Source organism: Saimiri boliviensis, chromosome 8 (genome assembly GCF_048565385.1).
Source record: "Saimiri boliviensis isolate mSaiBol1 chromosome 8, mSaiBol1.pri, whole genome shotgun sequence".
Lineage (NCBI taxonomy): Eukaryota > Metazoa > Chordata > Mammalia > Primates > Cebidae > Saimiri > Saimiri boliviensis.
The window spans coordinates 126,283,591-126,301,078 of NC_133456.1; the positions used below are offsets into that span (position 1 = coordinate 126,283,591).

The window sequence follows — 17,488 nt, forward strand, 5'->3', positions numbered from 1 at the left end:
TGTAAGTATTATATGCATGACTGATACTTATTCTCCATATGCTAAACTATATGAACACTCAGTACAAACACAGAAACAAAAAAGTGCAATGTTACAGGTTTGCAATGTATAGAACTTAGTTGTAAATCAGGATACTATTTGCTCTTCCTTCATGAGTCCCATTAGGGAATAAAACTTAAAAACGAATTGACAGTCTTGGATTTATGTCAATATTGGGACATATGTTCAAACAAAAAGAAATTGATAAACATTTACCAATATAAATTTTGACATGAAACTTTATAAACTTTAAGAATTAACTACAAGAAATAAAATCTTTAAATACTCACTAGCAAGATTAAACTTTAGCAGCAAGTTCTGATTACTAGAAATGGTAAGGAGACATGGACAAAAACTAAAGGAAGCAAACTAGAAACTAAGGTTCACCATATCTCAAGATACTACGAGTCTCACCTTAAAACTTGAACTTCAGAAAAAAGGAAATACTGTTTCATATGACAGTCCATAAATACACTGATAAGAAATTCAGATGAGTCATAAAGGGTAGATAAGCCTATTAATCACGGACTCTAAGAGAAGGAGGGCTGAAAGTACACTGAAATGCAAGCCTAATTTTATGTCAAAAGTCTTGAGGCTATCATTGACTAGGAACCAGGCTTTTATACTCATTTTCCACCAGTTGAGGTGATTATTACACCAACTACTTACTTAGAAAATGAATAATTAAACCAAAAGTATTTTAAAAATCTAACCTCTCTTTTCAGCACAAACGATATTTCAGAGAAACCAACAGTACCAGTTGATGAGGGGAAACGTGTCTTTTCAGATGACTGCCAAATACTAACAGAATTAGAAACATGACCATTTTCAACTCCTCATGAAAGAATTAATTCAGGCAAAGATAATCATACCAAAGCTATTATGTTAAGAGTTGATACATAACTGGGTATTTGCATAGTGACAAAATATAACTTGAAAAGAAAAAGTATCGCCTGTAATCCCAGCACTTTGGAAACCAAAGCAGATGGATCACAAGGTCAGGAGTTCGAGACCAGACAGCCTGGCCAATATGGTGAAACCCTGTTCTCACTAAAAATACAAAACTTAGCCAGGCGTGGTGGTGGGTGCCTGTAGTCCCAACTATTTGAGACGCTGAAGCAGGAGAATCACTTGAAACCCAGAAGCAGAGGTTGCAGTGAGCCAAGATCATGCCACTGTACTCCAGTCTGGGTGACAGAGCAAGACTGTCTCAGGAAAAAAAAAAAAAAGAAAGAAAGAAAGAAAGAATCTACTTTTGAAATGAAGAGACCAGGCTCCACACAATTCTCACCTTTCGGTGTCCGGAATCCAGCATGCTACTGGTACCCACCCTCTGCTCCTACTGAATCTGTACCATTTTTCCTCTTCTCATAAATGGTATTGTTGGCTCTGTCTATGGACTGCTGATTATTACATCTCTGGACAAGCTCAAAAAGTGCACAATTTCACCATGTCCTATCCTGACAACTTTTAGACACAAGCCACAAAAAAGAAACTGTTTCCTGAATTCATGATCTCAATTTCCAACAAGAGGTCCCAAAGACACCTTGAAACTGGGCTCGCTCTTTTGACTCAGGCACCCTTCTGTAAAATATTTAGAATGATCTTTAATCTTTTTCCTCCCTCTTTAATCCACACAGCTGCTAGGTCTTACTGATACAAAATTTTTACTGATTTTAGTCCTTGGCCATAAACCTAGTAGTTCAGGATCAACTTGTCTCTTACCTGACATTTTAAGGGTGACCTAACCGGACACAGGCTCTAGCCATATCCTCTCTAACAATGTTCTGCACCACTTTCTGGCAGAGCAGTTTCCTAAAACGTATATTGGATCACATCATACCTACAGCAAACACTGTAGGTAGACCAGAGGGAATTTCAGACATTGGTACTTGCTGTGCCACACAAACTTCTTCCCGTTCATTCTTGCTTTGACACCTGGACTTCCAATATCATTTCTTCTATAGAAATACTGAACATTCTTCAAAGCCCAGTTCAAATGCTACTTTCTAAGTCACAGATTCTCAATAGAACTAATCATGCCATGCTTTTTGTTACCATTATGTTCTAATTTTACTTTAATTATGGTTCTAACTTATAATTTTGTCAATTTTAAAAATTGCTATTTTTACTCTTACAGGGAAGCCTGGGCAGATCATCATTCACCTTTAAACCCAAGCACTTAGCACAGTGGCTTACACCAATGTGGATGACTTTTTCATGAATATTTTTTATGTTCTCTATTTCACATGGTTTCAGAATCCTGGAATTTTAAAAGAACATTTTGATAAGTTGTTTTAAAATTTGTTTAGGGAATGCTTTAAAGAAGTATTAAGATAAGCTTTAGTAAAATGTATTTTCAGTGAAATGTAATGACTGTATTTTTAGATTTACACTAAAAGATGCATGCTGTTACATGCCTATTTCAATGTCATGTCACACCTACAGCATATGATGTCTGTGACAAATGTGATTATTTCCAATTGCATAGAAAAAACAGTGCACTGTTTCTCCATGTAAATCAATGACGACATGCAGTATGTGCAGCACAGCAACACACAATAAGATTAAGAGACAGAATTGCCTGAAGATGGCAAGGTGTGTGCTTTTACATTGCATCTGAAGAATTCTACAATTTTAGATTTGTGGGATCAACTTGGAGGGGTTCATGGATAAGAAAAATAAAACTGATGTTCACTCTCACAACAAAGCAATTTTCCTAATTCATGTAAAATCAATAATGAATCCATATATTGATGTTGTATAATGTATGAAAAGTTCAGTTATTTACAGGAATCTTAAATTATCAATCAATTCAAGAACTTTTAAAATATATTATTAATTCCTATCAACATATCTGTTATATTTTTGAGAGCATACGCAGGTCCTACTAGCATTTCAGTCATGTTTCTTCCTCCCATTCCCAAAGTCTGGCCACAGTCTAGTTCATGATCTACTGCAATGTGTGCAAGTGCATACTGTAGGCCTGTGAAGTCGTGTCTCTGTATTTATGACAGAAGGGTATCCATAAACATAGCAGCATACAACGTCTTAAGTATTTTCTACAGCACTATGTATACTAGACATTCACCACTGTCCACTAAAACATACATTATGCACTCTATTTTCAACTTGAAAATATTTTAGTGTAAATAACTGTTAAAATACAGCAGTCATAATTAATCTATTCAAGACTATAAACACTTATGAATCAAATTATAACTATAAATCAAACATTTTAAATCAATATACTCAATTATAAAATTTACTAATTGCACAAATTAATGTTAGCTAAGTCATTGCTTTATCTAAAAGAGTATACAAGAAAAATGCCATAAGAAATTATTCTCCATTTTTTAAATTATGACGTTAATCCTCCACTTATGAGGCTGCCCCAGATAGCTGCTCAGCTTTGTGCTAGGTGGGAAACTGTCCTTCTTGCCAAGAAAAAACAGATGTTCCTGCTGTGATCAGGGATTTTCCTTATCATCTAAATATACTGCCACAGCATCAGGTGTCAAAAAGCCACTCTGGCTGGGAAATGCACATTAATTTGCTGCTCCCTGGTAGCGGTATCCCGGCTATGGAGAAAATCTCTTTCAGGGTAGGGAAAGTAAGTGTCCTCTCCCCACCTTAGCCCTCCCCGTTTATTACAATTCAGTGAAATCACACAGAACCCACCCAAGGCCTTGAGATAGAAGCTCTTTCCTGGCATACTAAGCTGCAACTCCAAGGCTTTATCTCCCAGAAACAGCTATTTAGCTGATGGTCAGACTTCCTGGCAAGACTACATCCCTGTGTTGCAGAAGTCAGAACTGGGGTTTCATGAACATTATAAAAGTAATTAACATTTCTACGTTAGCACAGGAAACCCAACTATGTTTCCACTTTGCTTTAGTGTAAAAGTTTCTATTTTTTTAAGAAGTATGAGAAATTATACCATATTATGAAATAAAAAATACTCAATGCATATACATTTCATTCAGAACCTCTACGCATCATATAGTTTCAAATATTCCCATGTGATGTTAAGATTTTAAATTTCCCACATTTTTCAACTCTGCAATTATGGTAAAAGTGAATTTAATGTTCTGCTTAATTATTTCTTCAGGAAATTATATACAAAAAACAAAGGGAACTATTTTCAGGATATCTAATCTGAAATTAAGAGCCTGGAGTAAAATTAATAATGATGGCTTAGAATAATGTTTTTAATCACATGAAGCTTGCTAAGATGATCAGCAATCATACTGATTTGATGTAGGAGACTTCTTACTGCCTCTGAGGCAAGGGTTCATCTTTTGTACCTCCTTCTGGCTACATCAGAGCACGACCTTGGAAGCCATGCCATAGCTAACGTGTACAAGAAGATAACAACCATACTGTGATCTGTAAATAGGATTGCTGTCAGTGTACTTTCTGACCTTCATTCACTCATCTTCTAAAAAATAAATAACAGAAAAAAAGAGAGACAGATAAGAGTGAAATAAAATGACTCACATACACAAAAAGCAGGTTTAAGAACCAACCCGTAAATGAAGGCAAAAAATTTGGCAGTTCCCATCAGTTTTAATACACTAAATGCCTATTAATACTTTTTTAAAAAAATAAGAAAACCTTACTTTTTGGAATAAAATAAGGATTTTATTCTAAACGCTGTAGTCTGTGCTCGCTTCGGCAGCACATATACTAAACACTGTAGTCATTATCACTTACCTAGAAGCATGGCTATTCCTAAGTATAATGAACTAACTAAAAAGCAACATTTGAAACCCATGCTAACCAACTTCCTAAGTGTAATGCCTAATGTGTAGAACTGATGCCAAGCAATCGGCTCCCATATTACCTGTAACTCCTCAGCCAGTATCCAGCACATAAATCAGCACTGGTATATGTGTACAGCATACTTTTCATTTCTGCTAACAGGTTTCCCCCACATTCTTAATAACTATTAATGAGAGGTGTGGAAAAGACAAATGAAAAAGTATGTGTTTATAAAGTTGTTACAATAGAACTATCGCAAGACAAAGAGGAAACTCAAACATCCATACATTTTTGTCAAACAACCAAATTGGGATCCTTAGTGATAATAAATAGTCTGCTAAACTATGGTGAAGTTTGCAACCAAAAACACTGGTCAGAATCCAAAGATTCTGAATGCCCAAAGACGATCATAGCACCTCTTTAGCTCAAATTTCTTAATATTTCATTTTTAAATGTCAATTTTCTTCTTTAACTGAGTTAAAAGTTTTCAACAGGAATAAAGTAAAAAAAAAAAAAAATTGAAAATAATGTATCCAAGCAAATTAACTATCCAACAAATTAATAATATACAAAATAAAATATCCTAACATGTACATTTAATTTTTACTAGGACATTTCCTTTGAAATGTTAAAGGTATTATCTATTGTTCTTAAAACTCACTCTGACTTGCAAAATGAACTGTATCATTCTCCACACTTGATAATGCCTTTTCCAATCTTTCTGACACATACTCAGTATCTTCTAGATAATAAAATTTATTTAAATCAGTGAGAATCTCAAGAATGCTGAATATGCCAAAAAAATTTTATGATAGAATTCTAATACAGAAAAAATGTCTATATTAGAAAGAATTTGAAAATTACAATTAAGTTCCCAAATACAATTCCTGTCAAGGCAGCAAACGCTTCAAGTTGATACGCTGACAAAATCAAAAGCATAATATTTTAGTTTTAAGTCATAACATGTAACGGGCCAGTATCCTAACAGTCTTTATAAATCAAACAAGAAAAAACAATCCCAGGAGCATGGATCTGTATCGAGCTATGAACATAAAGGGATCCAATATGAAAAAGGATTGATCAAAATCTCTCCTGGAGACGCAGGCCTGATAAAACTAAAAGGGGCACAGATTTCTCTGAAGCCACCAGATCTGTCCAGAAAGCCAACCAAGGAACGCAAGGAAAAGAGAAAGATCACAAAACTCAGCCTCATCCAGAGTACTTGTTTGAACCAATTTCCTCAGCTGTTCCTAACCCACTTCGACAGAGACGGAAGCCATGAAAAATTTTGGATACAGCATTTTAAAGCTGGAAGGAACAAGCTAGACAACAGCCAGGTTAACCTCTTACTCACTGAAAGCAGAAACAGGGATCGAAAAAGTGATAATTAAATGGTGGAGATGAGGATGACAACCCATTCTCATGGTTATACCTACCCACCTCAATGCCCAAATGCTACTCCCTCAATTTCCTTTTTCTTTTTCCTTTGAGACAAGGTCTCACTCTGGCGCCAGGTTGGAGAGCAATGGCACAGTCTTGGCTTAGTGCAACTTCCACTTGCCGAGCTCAAGCAATTCTCCCACCTCAGACTACCAAGTACCTGAGACTGAGAGGTGCAAGCCACCACACTCAGCTAATTTTTTTGGACAAAGTCTCACTATATTGCTGAGGCTGGTCTTGAACTCCTGGGCTCAAATTATCCTCCTGCCTCAGCCTCCCAAGGTGCGGAATTACAGGTGTGTACCACCATGCCTAGCCTCTACTCAATCATGAGTAACAAAATTTCCAACTTGTCATTCTAAATCTAACATGGAACCATAGTTTAGATGGATAACGACAATAATTTCTGATACCTAGTCACAGCTACACAAGGATCGATCCCATCCCATGGAAACGTATTTCTTGAATTCGAAACAGTGACACAATCTTTGATCACAAATTATATTTACATAGAGATGGTTCACTAAGAAATACTATGTAGTGCTATGAATAATCGCAAGTAAAATGTTGGCTTTAAAATTGTTTCATTTCATTCTTAATTTTTTTATTTTGTTTTTAATTTTTACTTTTTGGGAGACAGGATCTCACTCTGTCGCCCAGGCTGGAGTGCAGAGGCATACGCATAGCTAACTGAAGCCTCAACCTCCCCAGCTGAAGTGATCGTCCCACCTCAGCCTCCCGAGTAGCTGAGTCTATAGGCATGCATCACCATGGCTGGCTAATTTTTTAATTTTTTTAGAGATGGAGTCTTACTATGTTGCCCAGGCTGGTCTCAAGCTCCTGGCCTCAAGAAATTCTCCCACCTCGGCCTCCCAAAGTACTGAGATTACAGGTGTGAGCCACTGTGCCCAGTCTAAAATTGTTTTACATACAAAGATCTGATTAATTTCAGGAACTTGAGACTATAGTGAGCAACAGCTGGACTACTGCAATCCAGTCTGGGCAACAGATGAAGATCCTGTCTCAGAAAAAAAGAAAAGTTTTGGCCAGGCACGGTAGTTCATGGCTGTAATCCCAGCACTTTGTGAGGCCAAGGTGGGTGGATCACAAGGTCAGGAGTTCAAGACCAGCCTGGCCAAGATGGTGAAACCCCATCTCTACTAAAAATACAAAAATTAGCCGGGCATTGTGGTGGTGCCTTTAATCCCAGATACTTGGGAGGCTGAGGCAGAGAACTGCTTGAACCCAGAAGGCAGAGGTTGCAGTGAGCCAAGATTGTGCCACTACACTCCAACAGAGCAAGACTCTGTTCAAAAAAAAAAAAACACAGAAAAAGAAAATCTCTTTCCAGGCATAACTTAGATTATCTACTTTTTCCTAAGAAAACATGCAGGAAGAGGTAAGGAAGAGATAGATGAGGGAAGTTTAATGTTTTTACCGAATTACAAAAATGTTGCCCACTCATGGGCTCTGAGGAACTGAAGGACAGAGCCTAAAGGAAAGCAGCACTAACCACAGCTTTCACTCGCCTTCCTGTACAGTACTTCAGAAAGGTCAATGTGGCCCTGAACTGCCCTGGAGTCACCAGCATTTCACTATCAGCAGTGGTCAGGAATGGAGAATACGGGACCACCATTTTCAACCTACTATACTCCTTAAAACAAGAAGGGCGAGTATATGAAAAATAAATAAATATTTCAGGTCCAATTAAATTTTGAAGATCTTGACTCACTTTCTTACACTACACTAAACATGAGGAGCAACACTCGACTAAAGCTGCTTAACTCTGAGAAACAAATCCATATCTGAAACAACTTAAAAACATTTTAGAAAGTGCTTAACTTTGAAGGCAAGAAATACCCAATGACATTTCATTTTCTTTCAAAAATATGCAACTCTAAATATGTATGCTCCAAAACTAAAATTGTAAGTAACAATAGCATTTTGCATCAAGAGTACTTTGTACAACACCAAAGGAAGGGAACAGATGCTAGAGAGCAAGGGAGAAAAAGTAAAACACTTATAGTGGCTGCCTGACTCCAAAATACCTACTGCCTTATACATTATTTAGATGTGCATCATAAATATTTTATATTTATCTAAATATTTTTCATCTGAATTTAAGAACGAATGTATATATACATACACATTTAAATAAATTACTAAACTTAGAAAATAAAGACATTTACATCATATAAAACTAATCTGACAATGTAAAATAATTATCACTTACTTCCAGTTTTCAGCCCACAATCCAAATTCCAAAGGACTGGATGCATGAGCAGAAGAACTCGGTAATTTCCGTGAAAGTCCCTAGGCACAGTCTACCTTAGCTTTCCCCTTAATTGTGAAAGTGCCTCCTCAGGTACACTGTCTCCACAGATACTTTCTTTTCTTAATGTAGAAAGTGTTTATTTTCATTTATCATAATCTTACCCTACATATTGTTTCTCATACAGTAATGACTTTTCTGGAGAATTACAATGCCACATGGGAAGCATTCAGAGTTAAAAAAAAAAATGGATGGCACAAACTTCTAAACAACTGAGTTCCTCTCTGTCCGCCTGTTAGAGGAAAAGGCATGTTCTCTAAACAGGATATTAATATTCAAGGAGACTATTTCTGTCCTCCATTTATGGCTAAAAACTACAATTCTAGAAAATGTGGTTCAGGGAATTTGAGTAATTTCTATTGAAACCTTACCCTCCCGTACCCACCAAAAAACCATAATCTAACTAAAGCGGAAATAAAACAGCTATTGCAACAAGATGCCCCAACAAAAATGAAAGAAAAAGTACAAGTACTCAGCCATGAGAACTCAGCACATTCATATCATAACTTTATCATTTAACAGCTGGTTCAATTATTAGGTGAGTTATTTAAACTCTCTAAGGCTCTACTTGCTCATCAATAAAATGGGTATAACAACAGTACCTATACTTCTGTTACAGGCATAACTAAATGAGATATAACCTATAACATGGCAAGCATGGCATAGTGCCTAGGAATAGCAAGTACTGAAAAACAACTTGGTTATCATTATTAAAAATATTAAAACCTCAAAAACAGATATGGCTTATAGGTAGGATAGATGGAAACCATTTCTACTCCAAAATTTCGAAAACTTTGACTGGAACATATTTCTCCAAGGCCAGCCCAGATCATAACAGGACCAGGAATATATGCAAGGTAAAAGAAAGAATGCTCAAAGCCAGAGCCCTTAGAATGCAAACAGGTGCTCCAGCCGCAGCAATCCATCTGATACTCTTCTTGTTAATAACAGGACTTGAAGGGACTAGATCTAACCTCACAGCTCAAAATAGGTAGGTTTATAAGCTGAATTATTTTAAAAAATTAGAAACTAGCTTAAAAAGCTGAAGCCAGGCACAGTGGCTCATGCCAATAATCCCAGCACTTTGGGAGGCCAACGCAGGTGGATCACCTGAGGTCAGAAGTTCAAGACCAGCCTGGCCATCATGGTGAAACCCCTTCTCTACTAAAAATATAAAAATTAGCTGGGCATGGTGGTGGGCACTTGTAATCCCAGCTACTCGGGTGGCTGAGGCAGGAGAATTGTTGAACCCGGGAGGCAGAGGTTGCAGTGAGCTGAGATCCTGCCACTGCACTCTAGCCTGAGCAACAGAGTGAGACTCCATTTCAAGAAAAAAAAAAAGATAAAATGAGATAAATTGAGTTTAAAATATTTTTCAATGTACATAAACTACGTAAAATTTTGTTCCACATAGTTTAACCAATGACACTTCCTGGTCCTCTCCCCTAAGTCAAAGCAATCAGGTGTAACATATTCATTTCCCTCTGTGCTATGTGTAACTTTGAGGGCACACAAGAAGGCTTCTGACTTTATTTCGGATTTATACTCCTGTAGTGGTTTGTGAACTCGAAAAATATGGCATCCAGTCTCCAAAATTTTATCAATAACACCTTAGGATTTTATTACTTTGAACACAAAATATTTAAAGCATGTGAAGGCAGACTGTATTTTTAAATGTGGCAAAGAAATAGATGAGATTAGGTTATTAATAACTCAGACCAGTGAGGCCAGTGGTTTTCTATTGTATAATCGCTTTCTATTGTAGAAATGATTATAACCATAACTGACGGAAAGTCCGAAAATGTGCTGCATTCAAATTATTTTAATATGCAAAATAGAAGGGTAAATTTCATAGTTATAGAGATCTCTCATAGGAAATACAAATGTTGCAGGAGAATAGTTTTAGGTCAACTCTCAGCTGAATCTCCCTTGAAGCTAATGCCGCAGAAAATTAAACAGAGCTACAGGTCTGCCACAGAGGACATGTGGTTCTAAAGAACTATCTCAGCTCATCCGCTGAGGTTTCAGATGGTTACCACAATGCTGGGAGCTATGCTTGACTCACAAAAAAACCAAAAGATAAACAATTTCCTCTCAGCAGCCAACTGGTCAAGTGTACTTTGTGGTTTTAAATAATCTTCTTCAAACCCAACAGAGCATAAAGGAAAAAAAAAAATAAACTTTGAAAAACATAGCTTAGAAATAAAATAGTGCTTTCAAACTTACTAATGTGACAATCGCCCTTGTCAATTAGAAAGAAGAAACGATGAAAAGCAGAAAGCAAGAAGTCAAACTGGCTCAGACCTGTAATCCAAACACACTGGGAGGCCAAGATGGGAGGAACACTTGAGCTCAGGAGTTCAACTAGCCTGGGCAACATAGTGAGACGCCCATCTCTTAAAAAAACAAAAACAAAAAACACCAGCTGGGAGCTGTGGTCCATGCTTGTAGTCCCAGCTACTCCATGGACTAAGATGGGAGGATCACTTGAACTCAGGATTTGAAACTGCAATAAGCCATGATCACACCACTGCACTCCAGCCTGGGCAATAGAGCGGAGCCAGACAGTGACAAAAGAAGAGGGGGAAGGGGAGTGGAAAGGGTCGGGTAGAGGCGGGGAGAGGAAGGGGAAGGGGAGAGGGAGGGGGGAAAGCACGGGAAGAGAAAGGGAAAGGGGAAAGGGAAGTGGTAGGGGAAGGGGGAAGGGGAAGGAGAAGGGGAAGGGGAGGGGTAGGGGAAGAGGGAAGGGGAAGGGGAGGAGTAGGGGTAGGGGGAAGGGGAAGGGGAGGGGTAGGGGTAGGGGAAGGGGAAGGAGAAATGGAGGGGAAGGGAAAGAGAAGGGGAAGGGGAGGGGTAGGGGTAGGGGAAGGGGAAGGAGAAATGGAGGGGAAGGGAAAGAGAAGGGGAAGGGGAAGGGGAAGGGAAAAGCGAGGGGAAGCGGGGAGGGGAAGGGGAGGGACAGGGGAAGGGGAAAGGGAAGGAAAGGGGAAGGGGAGGGAAAGGGAAAGTGAAAGGAAAGGGGAGGGGTAGGGGAAGGAGTAAAGGAACGGATAGGGGAACAGGGAAGGGGAAGGGAAAGGGGAAAAGAAAGGGGTGATGGAAGGGGTAGGGGAAGGGGAAGAAAAAGGGGTAGGGGAAGGGGAAAAGGAAGGGGTAGGGGAAGGGGAGGGGAAGAGGTAGGAAGGGGAAAGGGGAGGGGGAGGGGAAGGGCAGGGGCAGGGGCAGCGGGAGGGGAAAGGAAAGAAGAAGCAAAGAGGTTTTTCAAAGGAAGGAAGGAACACAAACAGTCGACAAAAACATTGTTTTCATTAAGGCTTCTATCTAGAAAAGTATTTCCAGTTCTATTTTTGCATTGATAGTCAATATCCAATATTCAATGAGTTGTGGCAAAAGAAGAGGGGGAGGGGGAGGGGGACTTTTAAAATACTCAATTTTAATTTTCATTTGAAAATGATAAATTTGTGCAATCTAAGTATGAGAGGAAATGAAATCCCACAAACCCAAATCTAGTAAATATACCAGAGAGAAAAATTAGCTTAAAGATATCTCAAAAAAAAATCATTATGCAGTCATGCACCCCATAACAACATTCCTGTAAACAATGGACCACATATACAATGGTGGTCCCCTAAGATTACAGTCTGTATTTTTACTGTACTTCTTCTGTTTAGATATATTGGATACACAAATATCTAAATATAGATGTATTGTGTCCCAGTTACCTACTCAGTATAGCTGCATGCTAATAGGTTTGCAGCCTAGAAGAACAGGATATACCATGTAAACCAGGCGGTTGTAGGCTACACCATCTAGGTTTGTGTCAGTGCACTCTGACGTTCACGCGAGGAAGAAATCGCCTAACAATGCAATTGTCAGGATGCATCTCTGTCACTAAGAGAGGCATGACTATATCCTATTTGCCCTCTCTTAAAATGTAACCACATTTTCTGTTTTCAGCTAGACCTGAGGTTTTAGGGGGGAAAACAAGACTGGGCTCTGAAAACCACATAAGAGCTTTAAAGAAACATGCTGATTTTCTGGAGCAGGTAAAGGAATCTGGTGGTGTCAGCAATGCCTATGTTTCACTTCTTCAAAGTCCACAGGTAATTCTGATGCACACCCATGTAGAACCCTTAAGCTACAGAGTAAGACAGTAAGTTCTGGAATTCAGGAATAGTACCAGCAGCCTGTTTCCTTCACCACCAACCCCAAGTCTCACTCCTATCCTATCTAGGACTTCTCAGAGCATTTTATACATCCTAAGTACTTCATACTTTATTAAGCTTGAATTTATGTAAAACAATTACCAATGGCTTTAAAAATGTTCGTCTCCTTACCAAATAAATCTACTTGAGGAATCTAGTCAAAGAAAATAATCAGAGATGCCAATATAAATTGATACCTAAGGACATTCTCTGAAGAGTACTTCTAAAGGTTACTTATAAGAGCAAACAAAATTGGCAAAAATATAAATGTCATATGACAGAAAAAAACCATCGAATAAAGTTAAACATTAAGTATAAAAAATCAGCACATAACATTATGCAAACTATCCATATTTATGAGGCATAGAAAAATTCTGTCAATACAGCAGAAATTGGGGAAAATTGCCGGAAATTAAACTATACTTGGATGGTTCCCCCGGTAGTAAGAAGAGCCCACATCTGTATAGAGCCATGCTCCACGGAGTGCTGAAGTTAATACATCAAAATGTCATTATTTCTCATCTTCAAAATTTCAAATTACAATCATCCCCCAGTATCCATAGGGACTGGTTCCACGACCCCTCGCAGACACCAAAATCCAAAGATGCTCAAGTCTCTTACATAAAATAGTGGAGTACTGCACATAACCTATGTACATCCTCCCATATAGTTTAAATGATCTCTAGATGACTTACATGACCTAATACGAAGAAAATGCTTTGCATAAATAGTTGTTATACTGTACTGTTTAGGAAATTAGGACAAAGAAAAGTTTCTACATGTTCAGGACAGACACAACCATTCTTTGTTTGTGGTTGTTCTAAGTATTTTCAATCTAATCTTGGTTGAACCCACGGATGTGGAACCCACGGACACAGTAGCCTGATGGTATCTCCCTGCTTCTATATGCCCTTATTACTGAACACATACAAAGAGCAAGCTGTATTATTATCAGGGAAAAAAGTGATAAGGAACCTTAATATATGCTACAAAAATGTTTATAAAAATAATTTTCTAAACTTAGAACATCTCACCCTTCTAACAGTAAGAAAAGCAAGATGACAAAGACATAACTAAGAAAGCACCTCTTACAAGAGGTTGTTATCACGGGTATTGGAAAAATACCAAACATGCTAAGCAACTAAATCAAACAGAAATAAACCCAGGGAGTAAGAAATATTTCAAGGTCACTCTTTAAAAAATCAAAAGAAAAGGAAGCTAATGATGCCATTGCAACAGGTTCCCTTTATTACTTTCTTCCCCTTTTCCTAATCAGGTAAGAATCTCTTTTGGAAACTTGTCCACCTGGTTTTTATACTAAGTCTACCTATGTTAATTGTTTAGGGGAAAATATAATTTAGAAAAATAATACCACTCATCATTTACAGGGAAGGAACAATGGCTTGTAGCAACCGCGCCGTGAAATGGTGCACAGTCTTTATTCTCAACCCCTCATGGTAGGCTGATTCTTCTAAGTGCTCATTGCATCTTTCTTGATGGGATGAATCATATGCTCTCCACAGACTAGCTGGCCTCTTTATTCACAGCAACACCGACTTAAGAAGAAGGACCAAAGAAGTGGCAAGATGATTTGATTATTCACGCTAATTTAAATACTCTTCCCCAAGATAAAATATTAACTACACATTAACTCTCAAATGAAAATACAGCCTCCAGAAACTTTCCACACAAAGTGTGAACAAAATGTTCCCGAAAACAGTTGGAAAATGTAGTCGGCCACAAAATACAGGACACAGAGGTATTTCAAAAAACTTTGAAAAAAGCCACAACTCGCCTACTTTCTCCATCTCACCATGAAAATTATTAAGAAATCCAGAAGTCCATGGAACCCTTGGCTGCTTCAAGTTCTCAGTCAGTTGAGTATCATCACCATCTGTACACCCTGCCCACTAAGCCTAACAGTGGAATGAGATTATGACCACTTTTTCAACAAGGAAGACTCCACCTCTCATTTGTGGTTTTGAGCCAAAGAAGAGACTCTGACATGGTAGAGCTCTAACATACCAGAATGCAACTCTCCTGCTTAAAAACATGAGATTTTAATTGATTGGTAACATTATTCTAATATAATTCACTCTGCTATTTTAACTTGGAAGACTAAAAACCACTTAACTATTTAGATGAGTTATTTAAGAATGTTAACTTATTTCAACCACTAGGGATCACTAAATCAGAGGGCTATGAATACACAACTAATTTATTTCTACCATTTTATATGGAAAACCTGAACCGCTACACACACGTAAGAATTTATAACGTCTTAAAGCATGACAGCATAGGTAACCTCTCATGGGCTTAACAGAAATAAATAAACTGAATGCTTTGTGCCTAAGCAGAAAGTATGCTTTCCTTCCTTCTGAATATTGAAAAGATGAGAAGTCTTTTTATAAGTAAAAATAAGATACCATTTAATCATATTTATATATGAGCTCTCAGACTAAAATACAAACAGCATAAAATGCAGACAGCAAGATTAGAATTTGAAGAGTAAAGCCAAAGAAAATTCAAAAGACTAATTCATTACACATTACTATTCAAGTGTCTTGTATGCGAATATCACTTCATCTAGAAATATGTATGTAGATCAAGACCTTTCTTACGGGAAAGCAAGGGCATCTGTCTACATTAAAAACTGCTCCCTGTAAGTAAAAAGACTGTTGAATATGTAACAATTTTTAAGATAAATATTATATTTACATACGTCTCACAACACCGATACTTATAGTGAAAAAAAGGAGAAGAACATGAACGTCCAAAATCAAGAGAGAGCAGAGCACATCCTACAATGAGAGCTTTTACACTCATTAAAATATTTGTGATAGAGTTCACACCGGGGGAAATCCCTATTATATGAGAAATAATGTTTAAATGACCAGGATGGAAATATGTGAACATAGCATGACTCCAACGTGTGTGTGGGTGTGTGTGTGGGTGTGTGCACACGCGTGTGTGGGTGAAAATGCTAGTTGCTGCTATTTTGTTCTATTCTACAAGTTTGCCAAATCTTCTCTAACGATAGAAGCATGTTATTTAAAACAATGTCAGGCTGGGCATGATGGCTCACGTCTGTAATTCCAGCCTTTGGGAGGCTGAGATGGAAGAATCACCTTAGACCAAAAGTTTCAGACCAGCCTAGGCAACAGAGCAAGACCCCGTCTCTACAAAAAAATTAAACAATCAGCCAGGTGTGATGGCTAATGCCTCTAGTCCTAGCTACTCGGGCGGGTGAGGCAGGAGACTACTTGAACCTGGGAGGTAAAAGTTGCAGTGAGCTGAGGTCGCATCACCGCACTCCAGCCTGGCCTGGGGGTGGGAGGGGGCGGATGAGGAAGTGAGGGAGGGAGGATTAGCGAGGTGGATGTGGTTAATTGGCTATGAGGGTCTCAGCGTTCTCCTGACATGTCTTCCTGTGCTGCAGAGGCTTTAAGGCTAATGCTCTATTTCCCACACTCTTCTGCAGATAAGGGTCTAGATACAAACCGGACTCCACCTACTCAGATTCAGTAGCATGAGATTTTAACAGCGGTATGAAACCGAATTCTCCTGGGCTGTTATAACTGGCAGCATTTCTAGGGTGAGTCTCCGGCTTCACACTGACAGAAGCAAGGTGAATACATCTGGAGGCAGGGCAGTGCGTAGCGTGCAGTAGGCAGGCCCGGGTGGGAGGAGGTGAGGTCCCTGGACTGCAGCATCTCCTTCACCGTGACAGCGGAGAGGGCAGCTCCACAGGCAAGCCACGTCTGCGTTCCTGCTCGGTTATGAAGGTTCTCCAGACCACACTGCAGGAGCTTCTCTGCAAACACTTCCAGTGATTTTGTGAGAAACAAATTCTAAGTGTTACATCCCTTTTGTTAAAAAATGTTTTATGATAAAAACAGGTTCTGTTTCCTACAACTGAGTCTGACGCACACATCCAAGATGTTGAATGACTTGAAAAGAAAACCCTGATGACCGTAATGATTTCTGAAGTCACTGTGCTTCAAATAGTTGAAAACTTAGTTAAAAACATTTTTCACTGCCAGCTTGACTCACAAATGTCTGCACATTTGTGAATATCTATACAACTTAAATTAGGTCTAGTCTAAAAAATAAAATAAAATACAATAAAATGCCATGAGACCCATTGAACAGGATTCTGCTGCTTTGGATAGTCAGCAATAAAGTTTGGATTGGATAACAGCAATAAAGTTCTCAAATATTTCAAGCTAATCTTAATGTGAAGATCGTTCAATGTGGCTTCTCAGCACATCTATAAAAACAAAATATTTCAGGAGAGCAAGCCTAACAGTAAAGTTCATAATCCAAAATAATCAGAAACTAAATATACTCTTTTTTCCAAGTCAATTCTTCTCAGTTTAAATCTATGTTTTCCGTGCACCCTTTTTTCTCACTTGAACTAGTACAAAGAGGAGTGTGCTGAAATGCAAAACAAATTTGAAAGAGATATTTAAAACAGGTATTTTATACCTATGAAAAGAGTAAATGAAGCAAATATAAAGCTACATCCTTTTTAATATTATGTGATTAGTATTATTTCGACATTTCTCAATATATACAGTGCTAAATTGGTGCATTGAAAAACTATTTATTAACTCATTCAACAGAAGTTTATTGAGCATCTACAGATTCAGAAGTGAAAATGGCAGATTCAGCAAAATACGCATTAAATAAGAGGTGAGAGGTATGA

The 17,488-nt window shown here is 38.1% G+C and overlaps 1 protein-coding gene across 25 annotated transcripts in view; it reads right to left on the reverse strand.

Moving 5' to 3' along the window:
- Positions 1 to 17,488, reverse strand: part of PARD3 (par-3 family cell polarity regulator) — an 838,158-nt gene that overhangs the window by 466,725 nt on the left and 353,945 nt on the right. The gene's annotated exons all lie outside the window — the stretch shown is intronic.